Below are 12,850 nucleotides of genomic sequence, written 5' to 3' on the forward strand. Positions count from 1 at the left end.
TTTCCAAGGAGCGCCTGGTGAGTTTGAACTGCTGACCTCTTGGGTAGCAGCCATAGCACTTAGCCACTACGACTGTAGTAGGAGCTTAATCCAAACAAGAAAAGAGTGAAAAAACTACAGCAAATACAGTGATACTGAGAATTTCGTATATATAATTATAGAAAAATATTTAATTATAGAGCTAAGACTAAAGCAAGAATGTTGTCATGGATAAAAATATATTGTACACTTTGACAAAGTATGAAGATGGCAACTAAAAAAAGAGAAGGTAGAGAGACTTAAGAAATTTAAGTAAGTTTGTTGATTATCGCATAGGTAATACCAAAAACCAAACCCACTGCCACCAAGTAGATTCTGACTCATAGCAATCCTATAGGACAGAGCAGAACTGCCCCATAGAGTTTACAAGGAGCACCTGGTGGATTTGAACTGTCGACCTTTTGGTTAGCAGCTGTAGCACTTAACCACTACACCACTAGGGTTTCCACATAGGTTATACAAAACCGAAACACCAAACCCAGTGCCGTCAAGTCGATTCTGACTCATAGTGACCCTATAGGACAGAGTAGAACTGCCCCACAGAGTTTCCAAGGAGCACCTGGCAGATTCAAACTGCCAGCCCTTTGGTTAGCAGCCGTAGCACTTAACCACTGCGCCACCAGGGTTTCCACATAGGTAATGAAAAAAAAAATAGGTGGGTATAAAAACATACCAATTACAACAGACCAAATTTAAAAAAACAGACCAAATAGATAAAGGTTAAATAAGAATAAAAGAGCATAGAGAGAGCACTACAAGAAAAATTAATATAAATGCAAATGCTAGACCAGAAATACAAATCTCCTTAAATATTTTAAAAGAAAAAAACCTTTTGAAGAAGACAGAAGAAATAGAAAAAGAAACACAGTAGTGCATACTTAATAACATACATAATACACTATAACATAAGATAGAGAACGGAATTGGGACCAAATGGGTTTTTTTTTTTTATTTTGGGGTTATATTAAGAAAAAAGGAGAGAAAGCAAAAATATACATAATGAGAAATAGCAAGGGAAAGTCACTATTAATACAGAGGAAATTTTGAAAATCATAAAAAACTACTTTGTACCCCGCTATAAAAATACATTTGAAAATCCAGGTGAAGTAATTTCTTATGAAACTATAGCTTAATAACGTGGTTATCAGACTGATTTCCACAGAAGAAACAGAGATAGTGCCATTTAAGTTATTGCAGATACAGAGAATATGAAGAAAAACATCCAAATTCTTTCTATGAAAGTTACAACATTAATACATAAACCTTATACAGATAGAAAAATAAAATTATAAACAAAAATAACTTATATGGGTAACAAAGCAAAAATCCAAAATGAAATATCAGCAATAAGGATAAAACAGCACATTAAAAAAAATAATGCACAATGGCCAAGTTGGTTCTATATCAGAAATTCACAGATGGTTTGATATATGGGAATTTATTAATATAATTCACCATATCAGTAAATCTGTCAGGAAAATGTAGGCTTATCTCCATAGATGCTGAGAATATTTTGATAAAATACAATACCTAATACAAACGCTCAAGGAAATATGAATGGTTGGTTACATCTATGACATGATCATATAGATATCTCAATACAAAAGCAAGCATGGTATTTAATGGAAAAACACTGGAGTCATTGCCACCAAAACCAGGAGCAAGGCAAAGATGACCACTATGCCCAACACTATTTAACATTGTTTTGGTGGTGTTACCCAAAACAACTGTTAAAGAGGAAACAATTAGAAGCATAAGAATTAGAAAGGAACAATAATAAAATGAATCTCTACTTACAGATACGATGATAGGTCTTAAGAAAATAATTATTTTGAGAGATAAAGAAGAATATTTTTAAATGATAAAATGGCCAGTTTAATAGATGAGACAATCCTAAAATGGTATGCACGCAATAAATTTGAAGCATTTGTACATTTGAAGCATTTCAAAACAGATATGTCAAAACTAAAGAGAAAACTTCCCAATCCTATTTGAAGCTTTTAATTCCCCCTCTCAATAACTGATATAATAAGTAGATCAAAAAAATTTTTAAAAAGGACATGTAAAACTTAAACAATAAAATTAACAAACTAATTGTCTTTAGTGTTCCACATAAGGCAATTAGTTTGTTAATTAATTATGTGGAACAGTATAAGGCAATTAGTTAATTTAGCCAAAGAGACCATGTTCTTGGAACTAATGTGGGCCTCAACAATTTTTTAAAAATTATAATTCTCTCAACAGTGTAGCATGAAATTGAATTTAGTAACAGAAAGATATCTGTAAAACGTTTATTCACAATTCAAAATTAAGTGGCATACTTCTATATAACGGATGGTTCATGAAAGAATTCCAAATGGAAATCTAAAAATACTTTGAGCTGAAAGCTTATGAAAATGTGATTTATCAAAATGTGTGTAATTCATCTAAAGCATTCCATAGAGGGAAATTTATAGCTTTAAAAGCGTATGTGCAAAATGAAGAAAGGTTGAAATTCAGGGACCTATCCTTCCAGGTCACAAAGCTAGAAAAGAACCGCAAATTCAACCTAAAAAACATAGGAGTAAGAAGACAGACATTTGAGAGCATAAACCCATGAAATGGAAAACAAACTTACATAATGGATAAAATCAATAAACTCAAAAGGATTTCTTTAAAAAGAAACACTGGTGGCGTAGTGCTTAAGAGCTACAGCTGCTAACCAAAAGGTCTGCAGTTTAAATTCACCAGGTGCTCCATGGAGACCCCCTGGGGCAGTTCTGACTCTGCCTATAGGGTTGCTATGAGTTGGAATCAATGGCAGTGGGTTTGGTTTTGGTTTATTCTCCAAGTAAGAATGATGGGAGATATAAATTACATATACCAGAAATGAAAAAGAAATATTCACAGATTCTATCGATTTTAAAAAGTAGTAAGAGGACATTATAGACAAAAAATATTCCATTAAATTTGAAAATTTATGAAATTTACAAATTCCTTGAGAAAGTCAACTTTTAAAAACTGACTCAAGATACAGAGAAAAATTTGAATACCATTACATTTAATAATAAAAAATAAATAAATCAGTAATTTGACATGTTCCCAGAAGAAAATACTTAGGCCCAAAGAGCTTGGTGAAAACTTATTCCAAAAAATCATAACAAGAATTAACACAAATTGTAAACTCTTCCATGGAATAGCAAAACAGGGAAGACTTCTCATCTCGTTGTACAAGGCCAGCATCACTATGATACCAAAACCAAACAAGGAAAAGTACAGGCCAGTATCTGGTGAATGTAGATGTGAAAATCCGAAACAAAATATTAGCCAGTAGAATCCAAAAATATATAAAAACGATAATGCATTGTGACCAATTAGAGTTTATTCCAGCAATGTAACTTCAGCTTAACATTCAAAAACAATAAATTTATGTCACCATAGTGACAGACTAAAGCAGAAATATCAAATGGTTATGTTAATAGATGTAAGAAAAAAATAAACCTGATAAAATTTTTCCCTTGATCATGATAATTTCTCACTATAATTACAAACTAGAGTTGGAAGGAAACATCATGAATCTAATAAGAATATTAAAAAAAAAAAAACAGCTGGCATAATACTCAACATTATAAAAGCCTTTCTTATGAGTTAACAGTACCAGGATATCCACTTCCACCTAATGTATTCAATTTTGTACTGGAGGTCTTGGGTAGTGCAGTAAGTCAAGACAGAAAAGAATATAAAAAGATTAGAAATAAGGATTTTAAAGATGTTTGCTTATGGAGATGTTTATGTAGAAAATAGAATAATCTACAAATAGAATGAATAAGTGAATCTTGCAAGGTAGTTGAAAATAAGGCAACTGAAAATAATCAATTCCATTTATATTAAAAATCAGCAACTAATTGAAAAATACCTAGGACTATAACTAAAGAATGATGTACAAAACTTTTACACATTTCCTGTTCCAGTATTATTCACCATAGCAAAAAGATGGAAACAACCTAAGTGCCCTTCAGCAGATGAATGGATAAATACATTGTAGTGCAAACACGCAATGGAACACTAGGCAACTGTAAAGAATAATGATGAGTCTGTGAAACATAACGTGGGTGAATCTTGAGGACATTGTGTTGAGTGAAATAAAACAATCACAAAAGGACAAATGTATGGTCTCACTTTTATAAAAAGTCAAGAATAGAATAGGCATACACACAGAAAACAACATTCTTTAATGGTTAACAGGGATGCGGGGGGGAATCACTTGCTAGATAGTAACCAAACCAAAACCAAACCCAGGGCTGTCGAGTCGATTCCAACTCATAGCGACCTATAGATACGGTCGCCGCTATGAGTTGTTGCTAGATGGTAAAAAAAAAAAAAAAAAAATAGACACCTCTTATTCCTGGTGATGGAGAAGGCGATACACAATCGGGGAGAAGTCAGCACAACTTGACCAAGGTAAATGAAGATAATGAGAGGTACACAAGAATAAAGGACAATTATGGTAAATGTTATATACAATGTTGCAAAACCAATAACAATAACCAAAAAATATGTGTGTGATTACAGAGGTAGATGTGTGTGCTATACATATATAGGAAGGTATATGTGAGTACCTGCATGTGCATATAGGGGTATATTTGTAGGAATAAGTATATACATGTTTGGGTGTGCTACATATATATCAATATGTAATAAAGCACATGGGGGCACGATTATGAAGACCTTCTAGACATAGCCAAACACCTCACAAGACTAGTTTACGGGTTAAAGGCAGGGGCAAATTAACCAGTAAGCATGGTATGTACAGGGTTACATTAAGCAAGGTACGCACGGGCTTGCTTTTGTTTACTTACTAATCTGTAGTGCACAATTTCACATGAGTTTCAGCACACCTTTGTTGTTGGGATAAATAGGTGAAATTGTGCACTACGGATTAGTAAGTAAGCACAAGTAAGGCTGTGCATACTTTGCTTCTTGGGTAATTCATCCCTGGTAAAAGGGCTTGGGACCATAATCTCATGGGACAACTCAGTCAACTGGCATAACAGTTCATGAAGATAATATTATATATCTTAGTTTGGTGAGTAGTGTCTGGGGTCTTAAAAGCTTGCGAGAGGCTGTCTAAGATTCAACTATCAGTCTCTTCCTGTCTGGAGCAAAGGAGAATGAAGGAAACCAAAGACTCAAAGGAGAAACTAGTCCGCAGGACAGATAGCCCACACAAACCACAGCTTCTTCTAGTCTGAGACCAGAGGAACTATACAGTGCCCCGCTACCACTATCGACCATTTTGACCAGGGACACCATAGAAAGTCCTGGATAAAATGGGAGAAAAATGTAAAACAATACTCAAATTCATAAAAATGGCCAGACTTAGTAGACTGATAGAGACTAGAGGAACCCACAAGGCTATTGGCTTAAGATATACTTTTAACTTGGAACTGAAGGCCGCTACCGGAGGTCTCCTTTCATCCAAATAATAGATTGATGTATAAAATAAATAATATCACCTGTGAGGAATGTGATCCCTTGAGCAATCAACTATTCAAGACCAAATGGTCAACATCTAACCAAAAGCAAAGATGAAAAGGCAAGAAGGGACAAGGAGTCTAAATCAATGGAAACAGAATGGAAATAATGAGAATGCTGACATGTTGCAAAAATTGTAACCAATGCCATGGAACAGTTTGTACAATGGGAACCTAATTAGCTTTTTTTGGGTGTAAACTTTCACCTAAAACACAATTTAAAAAACCAAAAAACATAAAAAAGCCCTTACACAGGAAACTACAAAACACTGATGAAAGAATTTAAAGGAGACCTATATAATTGGAGACATATGCCAAGTTTGTGATTTGGAAAGTTCAATAATATACAGATGCTAATTCTGCCCCAAATTGTTCTACATATTCAGTGCAATCCTAGTCAAACCCCATACAGTTTTCTTTTCTTTGGAAAACAAAAAGCTAAACTTATAATTTATATGAAAAGCAAAGGACCTAGAATAGCTAAGCAAAGAACAAACTAAGGTGAAGGACTTAGACTGCTCTGTTTTAAGATGTTATATAATGGTATGGTACTTATGTCAGTGTCGTTTTGGTGCAAGAATATACAGGTAGAGAAATGACACAGAATAGAGAGTTCAGAAATAAACCAAATTTATTTGTAGTTTTATTACAAAGGCGACAGTACAATTCAATGGAGGAAGAAGTCTTGGAAAAATTGGGGGAATAAAAGAACCTTAACCCCTATCTCACAACATATACAAAAAGTAATTCAAGATGCATCATAGACCTAAGTATGAAACATAAGAATGCTTCTAAAGAAAACAGATTAGAATAGCTTTGTGACTTTGGGGTAGGGAAAACATTTCCTAAATAGAATATTAAAAAGCATCAACTATAAAAGGAAAAATATGATAACTTGACTTCATTGTATTTCAGTTCATCAAAGACATCATTTAAAGGTCAAGAGGTAAGCCATAGACTGGGAGATGTTTGCAATAAATATATTCGATAAAGGATTGTATCCAGAGTATATAAACAGTTTGTACAGATGAACAAGAAAAGAAAAACAATCCCATTAATAAATGGGAACCTACCAAAACCCACTGCCATGGAGTCGATTCTGACTCGTAGCAACCCAATAGGGCTTCCAAGGCTGTAAATCTCTGTGGAAGCATACTGCCACTTCTTTCTCCCACAGAGCCGCTGGTGGTTTCGAACTGCTGGTGGTTTAGCAGTCAGTCCCTTTAACAACTGTGCCATCAGGGCTCCTTCATAAATGGGAAAATGATTTAATTAGGCACACCAGAAAGTGTCCATCCAAAAATTACACAAAGCCTGTGACGAGGTACTCATCATCAAGGATTACTCATACAGGAAATACAAATTAGGACTAAAATGAGATGTCCCTACATAACCAGCAGAGTGGCTAAACTTATAAAGACTGGCAATACCAAATGCTGGTAAGGATGCAGAACAACCGTAACTTCCATACATTCCTGTTAAGAGTGTAAATTGCTTAAAGCAATTTATAAAAATCTCTGGCAGTATATACTAAAGCTAAATACCTACCTATTAACGGAGCATTCCACTCGTAAGTATATAAAAAAAATACCAAGGAAAAATTAATGGCTATGACCAACAAAGACATGCACATGAACATTCTTGAAACTTTATTTATAATAGTCCCAAACTGGAAACAAATGTCCATCAACGACAGAAAAGATAAATAAATTACATTCAAATAATAGGATTCCAGTTTCAGCTCCAGTTGACTGGATTCTGAGTCATAGCAACCCCATGTGTATCAGAGTAGAACTGTGCTCCAAAGAGTTTTCAATGGTGGATATTTTGGAAGTAAATCACTAGGTTTTTTTTCAAAGCACCTCTGGATGGACTCAATCCTCCATACTTTTGGTTAGCAGCTGAACCTATCAACCATTTGCACCACCCAGAGACTCCATAATGGGATACTACTCAGCAATAAAAAGAACAAACTACTGATACATGCAACAGCATGAATGTATCTTATATACATTGTATTGAGTTAAGGATTTGAGATATTTATATGAAGCTTAAAAATGAGCAAAACTAATGTATAGTGACAGAAGTCAGAATATGACTAGATCTCTTATACCACAATTACTGTAGCTATGTCATGGTAACCCGTTAGGGAGCCTCCTTTGTCTCTTACTGTTGTTAGGTGCCATCGAGTCAGTTCCGAACCATTGCAACCCTATGTACCACAGAACAAAACACTGCCCAGTCCTGTGCCATGCCCAACAATCGTTGTTATACTTGATCCCATTGTTGCAGCCACTGTGTCAGTCCATCTCGTTGAGGGCCTTCTTCTTTTCCTCTGACCCTGTACTTTACCAAGCATGGTAACCTTCTCCAGGGACTGATACCTTTTGACAACATGTCCAAAGTATGTGAGACATAGTCTCGTCATCCTTGCTTGTAAGGAGCATATTGGTTGTACTTCTTCCAAGACAGATTTGTTTTGTTCTTCTGGCAGTCCATGTTATATTCAATATTCTTCACAAGCACCATAATTCAAAGGCGTCAATTCTTCTTCGGTCTTCCTTATTCATGCATAGGATGCAATTGAAAATACTATGGCTTGGGTCGGGCCCACCTTAGTCTTCAAGGTGACATCTTTGCTTTTCATCACTTTAAAGAGGTCCTTTGCAGCAGATTTACCCAATGCAGTGCATCGTTTGATTTCTTGACTGCTGCTTCCATGGCTGTTGATTGTGGATCCAAGTAAAATGAAATCCTTGACAACTTCAATCTTTTCTCCATTTATCATAATGTTGCTTATTGGTCCAGTTGTCAGGATTTTTGTTTTCTTTATGTTGAGGTGCAAGCCATATTGAAGGCTGTGGTCTTTGATCTTCATCAGTAAGTGCTTCAAATCCTCTTCACTTTCAGCAAGCATTGTCATTTGCGTAACACAGGTTGTTAATGAGTCTTCCTCCAATCCCGATGCCCTGTTCTTCTTCATATAGTCCAGCTTTCCAGATTATTTTCTCAGATTGAATAGGTATGGTGAAAGGATACAACCCTGACACACACCTTTCCTGACCTTAAACCATGCAGTATCCCCTTGTTCTGCTCAGAAGACTGCCTCTTGATCTATGTACAGGTTACTCATGAGCACAATTAAGTGTTCTCTTACTGGCTTCCTCATATTACAGACCCGTGTGTCTGATTATTAGACTCTGTATGCTGTGCCCTTTATGATTTATTGAATAAATCCTTATAATTCGTACTTGGGTTTATGAGCAGTCCTTCCTAGCTTGGTTGGTGATACAAATCCATAAGGCGTGAGTATTAAATATATAGATTACCCCTGGCAATTCATTTTCAGTAGGTCTTTTTTTTTTTTTCTCAGTGGAGCCAGTAATTTTTTTTTCTTCCTTCTTTCCTTCCTTCCTTCGTTTGTTCATTCCTTCCTTCCTTGCTTCCCTCCCTTCCTCCATCTTTCCTTCCTCCCTTTTTTTAATCAAATGCTCCAGGTGATTCTTATCTTCCCCCAAACCTGGGAGCAGTGCCCTCGGTAGTAAGATTAATTACTGGTATGATTAATTACCATATCCTGACTTGTCCCACTTCTTCACTTCCCTTTCTGACTAGGTTTACCAGGCATCCTACTTATTTTCCTGACTGAAAGTTTGAAAAAGAGGTCAGAGAAAAACACTAAAGATAATTTCAGTATAATGAAAAAAGGAAAATGGTTTTATTGAGAAAATGTGTGGTTTTTCATCTTCCATGGAGTAAGACCCATAATATGAAGTGGAATTCTTTAATGACTTTAGTGTCAATAAAGAAAATGAATATATATCCATTTTGTTGGCTCACCATATTATCAAGCATTTAGTGTGTGTAATTTTTTCGGATTTGGAGAACATGCAGCTACCTCCATTATATGTAAATTCATGTGGTGGTTTTATGTGTCAGCACGCGGGTTTGCAACTTTTATGATGTAATTATGAAGAACTTTGCAAGTGTCTGATATTTAACCTCTCCATTTCACATATAGAAATGAAGAGGGAGGGAGGAACAAAGTAGGTAAAAATGAACCAGGTTATTAAGATTTTGCTAAGAACACACATTATTAAACACATGCTGTGTGCAAGGCACTGTTGTAGGCAGTGTTTTCATATAGCAGTAAATAAAAAAAACACAGTTCCTTCCATACTAGAATCCCTGCTAGGAATTACAACCTAGTAGGGAAGAGGGACAATTTTGTTTAACGTTTATATAAACTTCAGAACAATATTGCTTTATTAAGGAGAAGTTCAGAGCACAACAATGAGATGTTTAACGGAGGGAGGTGAGCTAGTTTAGAAGTTAGATAAAGGTTCCCCATGGGAATGAATTTAGCCATATACTTTACCTCTGGCTTTTTTTCTTTTTTTCCAAATAAATGAGTAGATTCAAATTGTCACAAAAGGAAATGTTCCTTCCCCATCCCCCCGCCCCCAAAAAAGAGAGAAGAGGTTTGCAGTGACATGTTGTGATTCGATTCTCTCCGGGACATGTGAGTTAGTGCCCAAGGACAACTTACTCTGAAGCCAAAATTCTTTGAAGGTCACTATGATTCTGGTGCAACAGTTGTAGCAATGCCAGCTCTTCTCTTCCTTCTGTTTTGTAACAATTACCTTACTGCAGTTTGATTCTTTGCTGTTAGGCAATAGAAATAGATATAAAAACTTTAAAAAAAAGAGAATGAGTTGATGCAGGTAGGCGTATGTGTGATTTTTTATTGGCTGTGTTCTAGATACGTGACTCTAGAGAACATCAGAAATAGCATAGCTGAGCAGACAATACCATTTCTGTTTCTACGTGATAAGTTATATCTTTTGCATTTCCAGCTTGACGCAGTGACTCTATAAAAACATGTCTATAAATAATATTCAGGAAAACAAAAGCTCATTAGTACTTAGGTACAATGGCCACTGATTCCATTTTACCAGACTGTTTCGCACGAGGTCATGCATCACTTCTAAGAACTATGCCTGCTTTTAATAATTACTAATATTGGTCAGGTTTTTATTTTTTAAACTACCACCTACATTAAAAAAAAACAAAAACATACATCTGAACACAATTCTTTTGGAGGAAGAAGAAATATGTACCCTTTTTTTTTTTTACTGAATTTAATTTCTAAAAGCAAAACCCTAACATGACTTAGAATGTGGATATGGACCTGGAAGCTTGTGATATTTTTCCTGACAAGTTCATGTTCAAACTTACACAGCTACTACCTAGTAAAGGCAAAGCAAGGTGACCTGAAAATTCCTTTCCTGTCCTGTAAGGCAAAATAGTGATTCCAAATATCTACATACCCAGGCTGTTATGTTAATGCATTTATTTAGCTAGTAAATTTATTTACTCACCAAATGCAGGTTGCTATATTCTAGCCACTGTGTTAGGAAATGTGAAAACAATTGAGAATAACATAAACTCAGACTTCTGCTGTGATGGAACTTACATTCTGGTCGGTGAGATGGACATAAATACATTAAACAAAGAAATACGTGCAAGAATTTGGGTGCATGGTATAGAGGAAACAAAGGAATTTAGTGATAGACCTCACTGGGCAGGGTAGGGGGTCACATAATTAGGGTGGTAGGGTAAATTCTGTCATTAGAGGTGATATTTAAGTCACGATTTGAAAAAAGGAGAAGTCAGCCAGGCATATGAATGACAAGGGGTAAGTGTCACAGCCATTTGCCAAGACCATGAGACAGGAAAAAATTTCATGGGTTTAAAGCTTATTGAGGAGATCAGTGTTTGTACTGAATGGTTAGAGTGGAAGTGTAGTAGAAGACCTAGTGGGGGAAGTGGCCAGGAACCAGGCCATTCGGCATTTCTTGATTTTGTACAACATACTGAAAATAAGTTAGATAAAATCTCTTAGCTATTGGTGATACATAGAAGATAAAGTAAGAAAAGATTATAGGGGAGTGGGCTTAAAAAAAAGTTAAGAAAAAACATAAAACTATGTGTATTTGTAAGGTATCTATCAAAGAAGTAAAACCACTATATTGATATGGGATGAATGAGTTACTATAGGGATTAGACCTTACACAGTTATGGGAACTGGTTAAGAAACTATGCAAGGTTGTGGCTCTTGTATCTGGTGTTGAGCTTCAAGTGAGAAAGAGCAAGGACAAGACAAGCTGGAACCTGTAGGTCCCTCACTGACTGCATCTTTGATGATGTGGGTAACTGTCAGGTGGATGATCACTGCCACAGACCTACACACAAATCTGGCCCAGGAGTCAGAGAAGCCAAAGGAGAAGAACTGGCAGGAACTGGAGCAGCAGCCCTGGCACCAACAAGGTGAGCAAACAAGTCAGCAGCAAAGTTAGAGGGCTGCTCTAGAGCTTAGGACCCCACAGCGACCTTCAGGGTATAAAAAGAGCCGCTGCTTCACTTCCAAGTCTCCTGCATATTATGTTAATGCATTAGTTTAGCTGATAAATTTATTTATTCACCAACTGAAGGATTCTGTTTTCTAGGTACTGCTGTAGGAAATTAGAACACAATTGAGAATAAATTAAAAAAAAAAGGAAACACGGGGAAGGGAATTCTGGGAAATGTATTCTAGATCAGCTAAACTGACACAGAACAAAGTCATCGCACTAAAGGTGACTAAACTGGTATGGAGAATGTCTTATGCTAGTTTGTCTTAATGTTTTGGTGGTTGTTGGTGGTGGTGTTCTTGGGGGTGACTGCATGTATATATTTGAGAGGAGTTAGTTTTGATAAAAAGAGATCTGATTCTCACATCCTCTTTGTTCTGTCCTCATATTTCATTGGAAGACAACTCATATCCATATAAAATTTTGTTTTTTATAATTTGTGGTGCTATTAATCTAAAAATTTACTCCCTAATAACTTCACTGTAAGCTACGTACAGATCCAAGGAATAGAGGTTAAAATTAAAAATGTACATTGTGGAAGATTATGTGTATGATCATAATTGCATGATATTCAAGAACACACTGAAACACATTCTCAAAGACTGTCAATGCTGGAGGAATCTATAGATATCAATCTAACCCCAGGATTTTCAAATAATGTTTTTAGTTAGTGATCAAAGGACTCCTTTATGCAGAAGCATGAAAATAGAAAGAGATAAAAGCTTAACAATAGCTTTGGTGGAAGCATGGGTGGAAGATTAGGTAGTACCTGTCCTTTCCCTTCTGTGGCCCCTGAAAGGGCTTTAGGGAATAAAACAGAACCCAAAGGTAAAAGCTCTCTGGAAGCTGCCTCTGCCTCATTTTCTCCCCTTGAAGCAAGACTCA

Source organism: Elephas maximus, chromosome 20, assembly GCF_024166365.1.
Source record: "Elephas maximus indicus isolate mEleMax1 chromosome 20, mEleMax1 primary haplotype, whole genome shotgun sequence".
NCBI lineage: Eukaryota > Metazoa > Chordata > Mammalia > Proboscidea > Elephantidae > Elephas > Elephas maximus.